This window comes from Camelina sativa, chromosome 3, assembly GCF_000633955.1.
Source record: "Camelina sativa cultivar DH55 chromosome 3, Cs, whole genome shotgun sequence".
In the NCBI taxonomy this organism is placed as follows: Eukaryota; Viridiplantae; Streptophyta; class Magnoliopsida; order Brassicales; family Brassicaceae; genus Camelina; species Camelina sativa.
In genome coordinates, this window is record NC_025687.1 from 24,856,347 (window position 1) to 24,869,000 (window position 12,654).

Here is a 12,654-nt window from a genome sequence, read left to right on the forward strand (position 1 = left end):
CTTCTACAACAGTTTATCTAATAAATAGATCTCCATCTTCGGCAATAGACTTCAGGGTTCCAGAAAAGATGTGGACTTCAGCAATGCCAGCATTGAGTGGTCTGAGGAGGTTTGACTGTTTGCAATATATTCACTCTAATGAGGGAAAGCTTGAGCCTCGAGCTAAGAAGGGAATTTTTACTGGTTATCCAGAAAGTGTTAAAGGCTTCAAAATCTGGCTTTTGGAGGATAAGAAGTGTGTCATCAGTAGGAATGTTGTGTTCAGGGAAGATGTAATGTACAAGGAAGTCGGACTCGGGCAACAGACAGGTAATGAACTTTTCCCTTTAAGTACTGATGATCTTTCAAGTTTTGATTTTGCATGTATGCATAGGGATACTCCGGATGTTGCTCAAGGTGGAGACATTACAGATGTTCCAGTTCAGGAAGCAGACAGTCAAGGGAATACTTCTGAAAGACTTAGTAACTATCAGTTGGCTCGGGATAGACCTAGAAGGCAGACTAAGGCTCCGGTCAGGTTTCAAGATTATGATGTAGGAACAGAGGATGAGGATCTTACTGCTTATGTCTGCTGTATAGCTGAAGACGGAGGTAGCTCAGAACCATCAAGTTTTGTCGAGGCCATGAATAGTCCGGACAGCGACAAATGGTTAGAAGCTGCTAATAAGGAAATGGACTCTCAGAAGAAGAATAGTACCTGGGACTTGGTCGATAAGCCTCCAGGGCAGAGTGTTATCAGTTGCAAATGGATATTCAAAAGGAAGGCTGGGATTGCTGGAGTTGAGGATCCTCGCTTTAAGGCTAGATTGGTGGCGAGAGGGTTTTCCCAAAAGGAGGGCATTGATTATCAAGAAATTTTTGCTCTTGTGGTGAAACATGTTTCGATAAGATACATTTTGTCTGTTGTAGTTCATTTCAACATGGAGCTACACCAGTTAGACGTGAAGACTGCTTTCCTTCACGGTTATTTGGACGAATATATTCTGATGGAGCAACATGAGGGTTTTATTGATCAGAAGCATCCTGAGAAGGTCTGTTTACTCAAGAAATCACTATATGGGTTGAAGCAGGCTCCTAGACAGTGGAACAAAAGATTTGATGAGTTTATGGTGAAAAATGACTTCGTCAGGAGCGAGTATGACTATTGTGTTTACTACAAGAAAGCTCCAGGTGACATCTATGTTTATCTCTTACTTTACGTGTGATGACATTCTGGTGGCTTCTACTGACTTGAGGCAGATTGTTGCACTCAAAGCTATGTTGAGTTCAGAATTTGAGATGAACGATCTCGGAGAAGCAAAGAAAATTTTGGGCATGGAGATAATCAGAGATCGACCTGGTGGAAAGTTGAAAGTTTCTCAGGAAGGTTACTTGATGAAAGTCTTGAGTAATTTTCGAATGGATCAAGCTAAATCGGTAGACACGCCTATGGGAGCTCACTTCAATCTAAAGTCTGCTACAGAAGATCAGTTGAAGGTAGAGGCAACTTTTATGAAGAAGATGTCGTATCAGAGTGCAGTGGGCAGTGTTATGTATGCTATGCTTGGTACTAGACCTGATCTAGCATATCCAGTAGGTTTGATAAGCAGATTTATGAGCAAACCAATCAAGAGTCATTGGCATGCGGTCAAGTGGGTTCTCAGGTACATTCGTGGTTCAATGAAAACTTGTTTGGAGTTTAGTAGAAAAGGAGATTTTGTTGTTACTGGTTATTGCGACTCAGACTATGCTGCTGATCTTGATCATAGAAGATCGACGTCTGGAATGGTTTTCACTGTGGGAGGTAATCCTGTGAGTTGGAGATCTTCTCTGCAAAAGGTGGTTGCTCAGTCCTCCACTGAAGCAGAGTATGTTGCCTTGTCAGGAGCAGTAAAGGAAGATGTCTGGTTAAAAGGGTTAGCAGAAGAGCTTGGTTTTCCTCAGAAGACGGTGGAGGTTCACTGTGACTCTCAGAGTGAGATTGTACTTGCTAAAAATGTTGTGTTTCATGAGCGAACGAAGCACATTTCGGTGAAATTTCACTTCATCAGGGACCTGATTAACAAAGGAGAGATCGCAATTGTGAAGATTCCCACCGAGTACAACCCTGCTGACATTCTTACCAAGGTTCTACCTATTACTAAGTTTCAAGAAGCATTGCAGATGCTTCGGGTTGCCAGGAACTGAGCTCGTCCTGTTGGACTTTAAACAGGTATCCAGGTTTGGGTAGAAGGACTTTCACCACGTATAGTAATCTCATACTAAGGTGGAGATTTGAAGATTATAGTCTGAGATTGGTAAGAGATTAATTCTCTTGGTTTGGCTGGTTTAGTCAGATAACCGAGGATTTCTTAAGATCCGGTTTAGGTTATGAGATCCGCTAAGATTTTTCCACGCGTTCTCTCTTCTCTCAGTTGATCTACACACTTTACACGTGAGAAGGGTTGTTACGCCTATACGTTTATCGTCTCTTCTTCTTCCTTTTGTTATCTTGTATTGTAACAGTCGAAAGAGATAGAGATTGTAGAGAGAAAGAGAGAGAGTAGATCGGAGAGATCTTGTAACAGTTGTGGTAAGCTCAAGTTCGAGCGGTGTTAGTGGATTCCGGAACCTCCAGCGAGACGTAGGTTAACCACATCGGTTAACCGAACTCGTTAAATCGTGTGTGTCCTTTCTTGTTTTACTCTTTCTTCTTTTCATTCTGATCAAAGAAGACTTCAATCGGCGTATTCGATCTTAACAGAAACTAAACTTGACACAGAAATGCGAGAGATGACACGTGTTTATGGGGCACACTTGAGAGTGTGGGTGACCATTCTGAGTAAGATCTAACTGGGTTTTTTAAGCTTGTATTTTTTTGGATGCTGGTAGAACCAATAGACAACCAACAGCTTTGCAATATGCACCTTCTTGTAGGTACATAAATGGAATATATGCAATCCTTAACAACAGCGTTCCTATCGTTTGGAAACTTCTCACTCTAGTCCACTTCCAATTCTTCCTGGACAAGGTAATTATATAGTATATTTGAATATCTTTATACTCCAATGATTGCTACTTGCTGCCGTATACACAATTAGGATCAACCATGAGCCTGGACCAAATCCTTGCTTATTTTTTTATATAAAATGTGTGGTAGAGGCTTCCCACTTAATTACTCTACTAAGATTTGAACTGCTATGTCCCAAAGCTATTGCCAATCACAGATGATCACCTTTTCCTTAAAATGTTGTCCAGTTGGCATCATCCCTTGGACTACGTTTCCAAGCTAATATTTTAAGATGCAAGAAAATATCAGAAACTGGAGCTCAGCAGGTTAGCCTGTGTGCTTGAGATCCCTCTCCCATGTTATGTTTTTGAGTCCTTATGTTTCTCTGTCTTATGGTTTCATAGAAGTTGCTTGATACGCAAGACTTGGAGACTTTTCTTCTAAAAGTTCCATCTCTTGATAGACAGGTTAGCTCATCTGTTCCAGTTTATGTATCAGGGCCTCTGTTGAACACTCTGTATTTAAGATTAAACATTGCCTATGTTGTTAGTCATGAAGCATTGGTATTATAAACATTTACGATAACTCTATAAATCAAAAGCCAGTTAATTTGTTTTAGTTTTGGAAATGGCATTTCAGACTGTAAGTGTTGCGAGCTATTCTGAATTCGTGAAGCGTCAAATGAGCAGAGTTGAAGCAGTCCTAAAGGTTTTCGCCTGTGATCATCGAGACAATTTTTCTTTTCCTGCCTCTCTCTCTCTGCTCACCGAAAACTTATATTATCTTACTGTAGGTCAGTGGCAGAGACATATAGACATAGGACACTGTTTCCAAAAGGAACACCCATGAAGCTTCAGCGCAGCTTAGACCTTAAGGTAATTTTGGCATTCTGTATCCATTTTTATACTTGATCACTCTCAAGCTACCGTCCTTCTCCAGTGACATGCTCTTCACTGTTTGGAGAATCGTCTTCAGCCAAAACAGTACAGGGTCCTTAAAGAGATTGTAACGTATTTCATGTTGCTGGGTCTTACGAAAGCCGATCAGCAGAGTATACTTGATTATTTCAATAAGCATGTGCCACAAATCGCATAGTCTTCGGTCGCAGCAGAAATGCCACAACCAGATTCAATTCAACCTTCACAGCCTTTGGAAATCACTAACAGTTACCTGGCTGTAGTCGTTGAGTTCATAGCAAACAGTGAGGATGTTACAGCCAGACTTGCAACCACTAGTTATAAGAAGTTCATCGGCCGTCCCTTGAAGAAACTCTTCATTGCATGATTTGTTTCTTTTTCTACCTTTTTCTTTATTTGATTCATATATCGATGTGTCCCTATTGAGACTTTTACATAACAATACAAAGCAAACTATGCATGTGTGAACATAGATGAGCAAACAGTTTATAGCTAACGAAAGATGATGTTAAAACGTTTTGTGAACAAATCAAAGTTCGTATATATGATAAACTATCAAACTTTAAACGACAATTTCTATGTTGAGGTTGGTAAGCATAGTGTTGATTCTACGGTTTTGAGTTTGAGATTGATCAAGTATGAAAATGGATTCAGAATGCCAAAATTACCTTAAGGAGCGCTGAACTTTCATGGGTGTTGTTAAATTCAGTGTTTTGAGTAAATAAATAAACAGAAAAACATAGAATATTTTTATTTTTATAATAAATTAAACACATAAATAGACAAAGAACCGGACTCAATAACAATAAGAAATATATAGATTTAAGGAATAAATTACTAGGAGTACTAAGAAATACGTTGAAAAAAACGTTCTCCAAATATCAATAACCCAACCATTGGTTTACTCAAACGCAAGCAGACATGCCTTGGAACTTCTAGTCACACATTCTAACTCTTTCAACATCACATGCTTCTCTACAGATTCTGAGTAGAATGTGGCCTTCTTTAGATGATTCGCGTTTGCTAGAATGTATTTTGCAGCTTCCCTCTCTTGTTGTGTGCCATTGTATTGTCTCCATTCAAAGATCTCCAGATGAGATGATAAACTTTGAGGAACAAAATTTGGTTTGTTCAACACCGGATTTATCGTGTCCTTGACACAGTGCTTTTGATACTACAAGATAGCAATATAAATTTACTCAGTCTTAGGCCCATAATAACGTGTATTTGAAGGAGGATCCACATACCAGTTTGAGCTGGAGAAGTCGAAGTCTAGGAGCATTATTGAGTATACGAGTAAGTAGATTCCATTGCTCAGCAGAACATAAACATAGCTCTAGATGGTCAAGATTGTAGAAGGAAGAGCAAGTAGGTTGATATGCAGTCTACAAATTGAAGCAACACATGAGTACGGGTGATGATGACACCCACATTGCAGTAAAACATGTTAAGACATTTGACAAACAATAAAATAAAAGTTCTTACATATGAAGTGACAGAGCACAGAGAGAGATATTGGGTTGATGAAAGAGATCCTAGAAACTTGTAAGGGTTGTCGAAAACAACGTTGACACTTGCCTTGACCAGCCGAGGCATGTTTTCAAACTGTAAATAATTGCTGAAGCTGTCCCTAATCCTAAAGTACCGCAAAGAAGGGGTATTTATCATAAATCCATGAACACCTTTAGGCCGAGATTTACCTGACGTATTATCGATAGATAAAATCCTCAGCGTACGCACATCGATCGTAAACATCATAACATTGGTAAGGGAGCTTCGTTTCACAACCAAATCTTCAAGAATTGGGCATTTGCTTAGAAGCCTTTTCACAGATTCGTCTCCTGAGAACTTGACCGATAAAAGGTGGAGACGTTTGAGGCATGGCATATATACATCAGGTTCAGGTGGAACATCCACCAAACTTAGATTCTCGAGTATAACAGTTTCAAGTTGTGAAAAGTTGTAAAAGCTTTTGGGCAACTCAAAGGAACTACAAATCATCTCAATTCTCAGCTCTCTCAAAGAGCGAGCAACTGCCATGTTAACCAAAGGTTTGATGTCTTTATTGATACAAACTGGTTTCATCTTAAGATGCATGCTTTCTACGCTTGATCTTCTGTTAATAAATTGTGCAAAGTTCCAGTAACTTCTTCTTATGGCATCATCATCATACCTGAATGTCTTCACATCCTTCCAAAGAGATCTCCACCGTTTTGACAAGACACTTGTGGCTACGACATCTTTACTAGGAAGCAAAGATAATATCTTTAACAACACTTTATCTGGAAACTCGCTGATTGTCTGAATCTTATTCTCCATGCTTTCCTGGTTAATTTTGCTGCCATTATCAATTAGTGAAAAGCTTTCGTTCGCCATTTTACCCTATTTGCATAGACAACCCTAAGACATAGTTGTGTTTCTTTTATAGTGTTCTTGATCATCAATGTAAATCTTGGTCATGATTAAATTATCAATGTTAAGTTACCTCTTTGTTTTTACCATTATTTTTTACTTTCTTAAATGCTACAAAAGAGAAAAGAAATCATGATAGCTTAATACACAAATGGCATAGGCAACAAAAAGTGGCAGGATATTAATTCTTATAATTTGCTTTTAAATTAGAAAAAGAGCTTTTTCAGTGATTATATTACTTTTAAATTGAAATATTTTTAAAAAAATATAACACATGTCACTTAACTAGTAAGAAATGTGATTAGTGTCAAATTCCTACAAATCTATATTAAAACTTAGAAAATTTTAAAAAGAGAATCAATAAAACTTTTTTACTTGCTAAATCCCTTATACAAAAAGTACATGTCATTGAACCTACAGAAATGTGAAAAGTGGCAAGTTCAATAGCTGTTGGCAAACAATAAAAAAAAAAAAAAAAAGCAAATCAGTGAAACTTTTAAGACAAATCTTTTATAATTCATAAAATAAAGTATTGTCATCCGAAAAATAGAAATATGACATTGGCAACTTAATCTGAAATAATAAAATAAATGAGTTTAATTGTTTTGTGCACTTTATAAATAAATGTTGGGTTGCTGTCAAAAAAGAATAAAAGAAAATAAATGTTGGGTTTTGGTGGAAAATTTTATCAACTATTTGACGTTAGACCATCTGCATCGCTTACCAACTCTCATTGTTTCTCAAAATAATGTATTTTAATTATTTTCTTTTGATATTATTATATATTTAAATAATAAATTTGTATAAAAAAGTTAACTTATCATAAACTGCCACATATCAAAGAAATGATTCTCATGGTTTTGAAAAGAGAAACGTTTCTCAATTTTTACCACTAATAGAAATAACCGTTGGACATGCTCTTATCTCTCTTTGTGACAAAAACATATCTCAACAGATGTGTCAACCAAAATTTGTAGATTAAATCCACACTCCAGGGTATATATACAAACCGATAAATTAAACAAGTTTAATTCTCTTGGCTGTTTGCTCCTATATGGTTAGATGTTTTTTTTTTTTTAATGAAGTATGGTTAGATTTTACAGTTGTATTTCTTCTCAATGCTCGCATTTTGTATGAAAAACAAAATAGGAACCATATCTTTGGCATTTGAACCATGGTCGATCAGTGTATTTTAATCACTAATACATAGAAAAGAGATTAGGATAACTTACTTATAAAATATTTTATAAAATAAAATTAGTTAATTAACTGAAATGTGTGAAAAGTAGCAAGTTACAAATTCTTTTAACTTTTAAAATGAGCATATCAATGAAACAGTTGCTTGCTAAATTCCTTTATAAGACAATGCACAAATGTCAAAAGTGGCAAGTTCTCATATTTTTTTAAATATCTAAATTTATTATTTATTACAAATTATGAGAACTATATTGTAACATCCGTGAACCGAAATCCCGGTTAGGGGATTGCATCGGTCGATGCAGGAGGTGCATCGGTCGATGCAGGAGGTGCATCGGTCGATGCAGGTTCAGTTCTCTGTGTTTTGACTTAAGTTAAACGCTGCGTTTTGGGTTAGGAAAACCCTTAACTCGAGTGTTTTGTCTCATTCGGCGAGTTTAGCCGTTTTTGAGAGAAAACAAAAGAGAGAAAAGTTTCCTAAGTGTTCTTGGTGATTTCTGGAGATTTGAGGCTGTTCTTGTAGAGATCTGTAGCTGGGATCGTTGTAGGAGCTTCCTAGGAGCGTTGTTTTGCTTGTGTGAGGTTCAGATTCTTCTTGGCAAAGGTAAGCGCATGACCATGGCTTATCTAAACTAGAGATCTGTCTAATTTGCGTGTTTTGTGTTGTTAGGCTTGTTAGATTGGTATTTGGGACGATTGGAAGCTTTCTTGTGGCTTGGGATTGTGTTTTGTGGTTACAGGAACAAAAATCCGGCGAGAAGTTTCGGGGGAAAACGATGCTCGGCATTGCATCGGTTGATGCACTTTGTACGTCGGTCGATGCAAATGCGAGGACGGCGCGTAAAATCTAGGGTTTTCGTGCTATGTCGAGCATGCGTCGGTCGATGCAATAGAAGCACGGTATCGGTCGATGCTGAGTCCTGGTTTGTTATTGTTGATTGTTGATTGTTTATTGATGGTTAGAGATGTCTCTATTGCTTGTGTGTATAGCCCAGTAGATGGGAGGATTGCCTTACTGAGTGTTTATAAAATACTCATGCATTGCAATTTGTGTTTGTGATGCAGGTAAAGGCAAAGTGTGATCGTGGAATCAAGGCAATGAAGAGGAGGATGTTCTAGTGGTTCACTTGGTTGTCTGGCTTCTGTTAGGTTGCTAGAGTTGAGTCCTAGAATGTTGTTTAGGATTGCTGGTTCTCTGGTTTATGCTGTTTGGATTATTAGTTTATGATTTGGAATTAATGTTGCATTATTGGTTATTATTTATTGGATATTGGTATCTGTGAATTCCGCTGTTGGTTGTGTTTGTGGTTAGGTGGCTAGTGGTTATGAGACCACTAGTTGTAGTTTATTTATTATTATTATTTTTATTATTATATATTATTTAAAAAAAAAAACGGGTCAGGTCGTTTCATATATAGACTTTCTTCATCATGCTTCTAATGGACAATACTTAGAATCAAGGCGAACAGATCTAATTGTGCATCAATGAAGTGATCTTTCAACTTGTCTATATTAATCTGCATAACTATTATAAATCATATTGTCTAGAACTCGAACCTCATACCTCATAGTGTAAAAACATTAATTAACACTTGGTCAACCATTGGGGAAGGGGACTTCCATAATTCACAAAAAAATTTATAAATAATTTTAAATTAAATTAGAGCATATCAATAGTTACATTTCTTTCAAAATATTGTTCAAAAATCCATTTTTGGCTAACCATTTTTTGGATCTGCCATTTTGTTTAATATATTTTAGAATTGCCATTTTTGTTACTTCAAAAACTAAGCATTTGAGTATTTTTTTTTCATAAAATACATATAATTAATATAAAGTACTATGCCCTGAGAAAATAATGGAACCAAATCAAGCCAAACATAATGTATAAAATTGTTTAGATATAAGAAAATGGCAAATTCAAAAATATTTTAGAAAAATGAAAAAAATCTACAGATGCCACTGAAAAATGGGGGAAAATGTCATAAACAGAGTAAATTATAGATCTCAAAAACAGAGTAAATTATACATTATCTGCTATCGTTTTGCACAAAAGACCACGTTTTTAACGCCTAAAAACAACATCGTTTGCCCAATTAAAGAAACTAAATCCCCAAATTGATTCCAATTTCACAAATCATAACCATAGAAAGAAAACCCCAAATGATCTCTACACCATTGATGGCACACCACACTCACCGTCGCAACCAGATGTGTCAAAACTTGAACTTGAACTCATCAGAACAGAGAGATTGCATAAGAAATTTAGGTATTATAGAGAGAATTTGGGGTTTTCTTTCTAGGGTTAGGGTTTTAATGAACGTCGTGCCTAAAACGGCATTGTCAACAAAACTTAACTATTTTATAGTCAAGTCAACAGAAAAATTGTGATTAAAATGACATCCTGAAAGTTGGTGATTAAAACGTCCCAAATTTGAAAGTTGGGGATTTTTACGACATGTTTCCCCTAAAAAATGTCTTTTTCTTATAACTGATTCAAGAGCATTTCAATAAAAGTATTTATTTGCTGCAGTACTTTTAGTTAAATCCACTATACAATAAAGTGCATGGGATTCAACCTGTAGAAATGTGAGACGGCCACACCCGCATTCCCAATACTCACACATGATTCAAGAGAAACGATCTCATAGAAACCCCATAATTCCAACAAAACAACCGACGTAGAAATTGAATTAAAAAGCTCTCATAAATACACAAAACCCAACCACATCTAGTTACTGAGTCGCACAACCAACCACCCCTAGCGACCAAGTAACAAGAGAGGTGAGCTGAAATATTTGATTTCGTCCAGCCACGGACAGCACTTCCCCACGAATAGTTCGATTCACTGTCAACGCACCACTTGAGATCCAACACACATGATCTCGATCGACACTGACACCCACAACATCACTTTCGTCGATCTCTCCTCATCCAAACCTAACTCCAGTTGTTCTCCTATGACCCAAACACAAAACAATATATTGGTGTCGACCAACACCACCTTGGTGTCGTTCGACACCCCAACATTGCCACCACACGTCCATGTTAACTTTCGGTTAATTCACAAAATAACCATTCATTCCACAAATCCACTGTTAGATACAAATCTGATAGCATTACGAAGCTCCCCACCAAATTTCAGCCAAATTGAACTCTGTTTCACCCTCTAAACGTTTCCCCAAAGTAGCCATCTTGAATCAGTCCGCTCTGTCCATACGTAAGGGTTGGTGTCGACTGACACCACCATGGTGTCGAGTGACGCCAACCCAAAAACCACGACCAAAGCTTCCCTTCAAGCTCCTTTTTGCCACAAACCCTAATTCTTCACAACTAATGATTCCCTAGTAGATTAAATTCTAAACAACACAACTTACCTTTGATAACTGCCATGAGAAAGCCTCCTTGACTCTTTCAAAAACACATATAGATGATGGATCTCCCTTCTTTTTCTCTTAACCCTCCTCAAAGCTCTCTCTTTTCTCTTAGGATCAAACTCACAACCTTTCTCTCTTTTTCTCTTTCTCTCCTAGAAGCAACAAACACAACTCCCACAAAGAAAAGAGGCTTGTCAAGCCTTTAAAAGACTTAGGATTTTTTCTCTCCAAACCCAAACCAAGTTAAACCGAGCAATTTTGAAATAAACCAAACGACCACCAATTTAGTGATGTCGATCGACACCCACCCTAAATTGGGTTCGAGATGTTACAAAATGTGAAAAGTTGCAAGTTCAATACTTTGTTATAAAAAAAATGGCAAGTTCAATATAAGTTTATACAAAATATTTAAATTCTTTTATAGAGCAAATCCATTAAACTTTTCAAACAAATATTCCATAAGATGAAAGCACAGTCACCCTACCAATAGAAATGTGAAAATTGGAATTTGTCTTAAATAGAATTGCTTCTTGTTTTCAGTTATAATTAGAGATTATATTAAGAATTTTGCTATTTTCTTACTTAGATATTGTGGATGTGCTATTTTCAATCAACTCTTACAGATTTACCATTTAAACGCTTAAAATTTTACAAATTTTTTATTTTGTTTTGCTAAAATACATATTTTATAAAGCATGCTTAAGTGTAAGAATAAATATAATCGACTAAACTCAAACATAACAAGTAAAACATATGTTATATTGTATAGTTATAACCTGAAAAATGGTAAATCTATAACATTTAAACCAAAACGGTAATTTAGAAGAAAAAAACATGAAAATCACATTTTCATAATTGATTCAGATGTTTAGATGGGGATCTTCCTATGCATAGAACTTTTTGTTCGTCACAAATTTATTGTTTCACACTTTTTTTGAAATCTTGTGCAATGTCCAATGTGCAATGAGGAAGGAGTGTACAATGAGGTGTGAGAAGGAAAATGAAATTAAAGACCTCACCCAGCTGCCTATCCACAACAAGGTCCACCAGATGAAGTGGCTATTGCACATGCAAATGGTAAGCGAGACGCTGCGAAACGAAGAATGGAAAGGCTCTCCTTGGAAATGAAATACTTGATCAGCCAATTGGTCGTATACGCAGAAAAACCATACTGATAAGTGATAAGTTAACGTTAATTTTTTTCTTGAAACTGGTCACTTTTATGTAAATAAAAATAATAACTGTATTGGTTACGTGGAAACCTTTCACTATTGGTATTTGGTATTTTTCCTTCAAATTATCTTATGTAAATAACTGAGACATTGTTATGTTTCTAATTAAATAAATAACAAATGGAATCTGCCTTTTGTTCAATCTCTACTTTTTTTTTTGTGATTCTAAATTTTTCTTGTGTCCCAAGGCATTCTTAAAATTTCATAAGTTAGTACTTAAGTTTTACATGATGTGATCCTCATCATCTAATAATAAACCATATGCGTCAGTGTAAAGTTTTTTTAATCGTCTCTAGAAGATATATATATTCATATGTATAGATATATCTTATAATATACTTAAAGATCATACATATATACTCTGGAGTTTGATGTTTACCTTTTTCATAATGGGGTGTAATGGTTTCCTAAAACATCTACCTATTAATTATTTAAATACCAAATACCATGTGATATTTTTCTTACAAAGTTTGTAAATATTTGATACCACATAGTTTACCTAATGATAACTAATAACATATAGTTTTAAAAGTACACTGATCAGTAACAAA

General features: G+C 36.2%; 2 pseudogenes; one reads left to right on the forward strand and one right to left on the reverse strand.

Moving 5' to 3' along the window:
• Positions 1-4,252, forward strand: part of LOC104779289 — a 51,805-nt pseudogene extending 47,553 nt beyond the window's left edge.
• LOC104778012 lies at positions 4,791-6,261 on the reverse strand (annotated as a pseudogene).